The 3,236-nt window shown below is 37.7% G+C and overlaps 1 pseudogene; it reads right to left on the bottom strand.

Moving 5' to 3' along the window:
• Positions 1-116: 116 nt before the first annotated feature.
• LOC106511178 (methylenetetrahydrofolate reductase pseudogene) lies at positions 117-2,351 on the bottom strand (annotated as a pseudogene).
• Between the last annotated feature and the right edge of the window lie 885 nt (positions 2,352-3,236).

Below are 3,236 nucleotides of genomic sequence, written 5' to 3'. Positions count from 1 at the left end.
AAAAAAAAAAACTTCTGACCGTAATTTAGCTCCACAGTTTAAGACCTTACATCTGAAACCAGGACCTGAGGACCAGAACTTGGTTCCGCTCGGCCCCGCCCACAACGCACCTGGAGATGAGGTTGACCGCCCCGCCGGCCGTGCGCGGCGGGAAGAACTCGAGCGAGAACCAGCGGTCTCCAGACTCCGCCCTCCTCCTCATCTTGTCGCGCAGCCGGTCCGAGCGGTCCGAGTCCAGCACCGGCGTGGAGCACCTGGAGCTCTCCTTGGAGCTCTCCCCGCCGCTGTTGCTGGTGCTGCTGGAGTCGCTCCGGCCCGACGGCCAGCCGCCGTCCACCCGCTGCCCGTGGTTCACCATGACGGGTCGGACCGCTGAGGAGGACAGGAAGCAGGAAAAATTATATCTTCATTCATGTAAACGTTGAGTCGGATTTACGAAGCATCATGTTTGTTCTGTTTTTTAAAATCATTTCCAGTTTTTAACTGTTGGAAGAAAAAAAATCAATTTTTATCACCGCTGACCCGTCGTGTAAAAAGTTCTGGATCAGTTCAGACATAAAAAGCAGACACGATTAAGTGGTTTTCAAAGCAGGGGTCGGGACCCCGAGGTGGGTCATGAACCTCCAAGTCTGGGTCTAAAATAATAAATAAAATAAAATAAAATAAAGTAAAACACCTCAAACTATCAGTGAATTTAGGCTTAAAATGTTTACGTGATTTAAAAATGAACTCTAAACAGTCCGGGTCGCTGTGACCTTTTTATTTAACCTGAAACACAAATTAAACAARTTTATATAATTTGTGAATTTAAGTTTTTCTTCAGTTTGGGAGGAATTAAAGATAAAATAAGTTTTATTGTTTAAATTTATTCTAAGTTTTGTGGCTCCAGGTGGAAATATTTCACCTTTTGCTTCAGAAACGACAGTTTATTGCTGATATTAATAATAACCAGATAAGTTACCTAATTTATCGACCTATAAATGGTCATCTGGATAAAATAAAGAAACGTTTCGAGGATTAAAGTTACATTTTTTAACTGTCTTAATAAAATAGTTTGTACAAAATAAATTAGCTGATATTTTACTTAAATGTATCGAGAACTGCCTAAAATTATTAAGCTTCTTTATTTTATGTTCTCTCAACTGATTTATATTTTTAAAGCAGAAAACCTTTTATAAAACAACACATTTTACATTTTAAGGCAAAAATGAAACATTTGAAAGGTTCATGTTATTTAATTAACATTTCAATTAGTTTTAAAAGATGTTTCAATGTGAAATATTCATTTTAAATCTCAAATATTTACACGGTTAACATGATGGGTGTAATAAAAGTTTAAATTTCTGATTCAGATTTGATTCATGTAAAGCAGAAATTAGATTTTTTTTAAATAAAATTATTTACAACAATGTTGCTTATTTCTATTCTTTCGTTTAATTATTTTAAAGCAACTGGTGTTAGATGCTCTTCAAACTTTTGTTAAATCCAAAGAGTTTGCATGAATAAATAAAGAGTTTCAGTCTAAATATTTGTGTGATTTTTAAAAATAAAGAGTTTGAAGATGTCAGTCCTACCTGCAGAAAAAGCTCCAGAATCACTTTATTCCTCTGATATAGTTGATAAAAAGGCTTTCAGTCAGAGAAACGGCACCAGCTCATTGAAATTATCGGTTTTAAACAAACAAACAAACAAACAAATAAAAAGTTTAACTCTTCTTTCTCCTCGGGATGCAGCTCAAACTGCAGCTGCTAGCTAACAGATGTCAGTTAGCATCAGCTAAGACCCGCCGGAAACGAGCTCAGCGTCTTCTTAACGAGCCGAACCTGGACCTGGACCTGGACCCGGGTCCGAGTTGATTACACGGAGAAAACCCAGCTAACAAACTTCATCCGAGTTGTTTTGTTCCTGTTTGAAACGCAGAAGATGAAGCAAAGCTGCGGCCGCAGCTACAACGTGAACAGCCGCTGCTGCGTTCAGGAACCCTCGGACACGGGAATGTAACACGAGGTCGTTGCATAAAGTGAACTAAAAACGGCACCTCTTCATGTTAACACATAGCTCCAAATTTATATCCGACTTAACTAAAAAGATCAAAACTCTGGGGAGATTTTATCCAATATTGTAAAAAAAAAATCAATGATTATAAACATAGTGAATATGTTATGAGGTCTCTTTTTAATGACACAAATTCAGCATTAATTTTGAACACGTCATACTTCAGCTGCTAACAGAGAAACCCGACAAACTGCGACGTTTGTCTTTGTTGGTTTTCCAGGAGAAAAGAATAAAAACTCAAAGTTCCCATTTACATCCTTGGTAACATGAGTCGACGTGATCGGGTCACTCCGCCCGCACACGCCGGTGATGCTCCACAGAGGCGGGGACAAGCACGACATTTAAATGACGTAAAATAAAATTAAATGTAAAAACGTATCAGATCGTCTGGAGCTCACTATAAAAACACATTTATAAGTTTTACAAGTTGTAAGTGTCCTTGTTTTTCTTCTTCGGGTTCAACAGCAGACGGTTTGTCCACCGGCGGACAGAAATGGAGCGGACCCGACAAAAACAGGCGGTGACGAAACGGTGCTGCGTTCCATGTACCTCGGAAGTTTCATGTTCAACGTGGACTTGGAGCTATTTTTAGGTTTGACCAGAGCCCTATAGTTCATGAAAACATGTATTTAATTTTTGTWAGAGCAGATTTAAAAACATTATTTGTGCCCATTCTAAAAAGGCCTTTGTTTGACTAAAATTAAACTAAAATAATCAAATGAAACATTTTCTTTTGACTGCAGAGGGAAGGTTTTTAAATCTCAGCTCTGCTGCCTCCTGCTGGTGATTTATAGGAAGCACAGAACTAAATATTTACATTTTCTGTAAAAGTGCTGCTTTTTAACTCATAAAGTCGTGTTTTCATATAAAACCAGAGTTTATGGTTGTGAATTAATCTTTGTAGAATATTTAGAAGGTAACATTTTGATGTATAACACAATATTTTATATCAGGCCTGATTTCATAAACTTTTTTAAAATAAAGAAAACTAGAAATTTTTGAGAAACTGCTGAAAAATATAATTTTAGATGGCTGCTACAGCTAACCAACCACAGTGAAAACCCTGACCCAATATCTGATCTGATAGAAAATATAGATATCTGCTACAGCTAACCAACCACAGTGAAAACCCTGACCCAATATCTGATCTGATAGAAAATATAGATATAATATCTGATGTG

The sequence above is a fragment of the Austrofundulus limnaeus genome, unplaced genomic scaffold (genome assembly GCF_001266775.1).
Source record: "Austrofundulus limnaeus strain Quisiro unplaced genomic scaffold, Austrofundulus_limnaeus-1.0 Scaffold2569, whole genome shotgun sequence".
Taxonomy (NCBI): Eukaryota; Metazoa; Chordata; class Actinopteri; order Cyprinodontiformes; family Rivulidae; genus Austrofundulus; species Austrofundulus limnaeus.
This window is presented reverse-complemented; position numbering and strand designations above follow the sequence as displayed.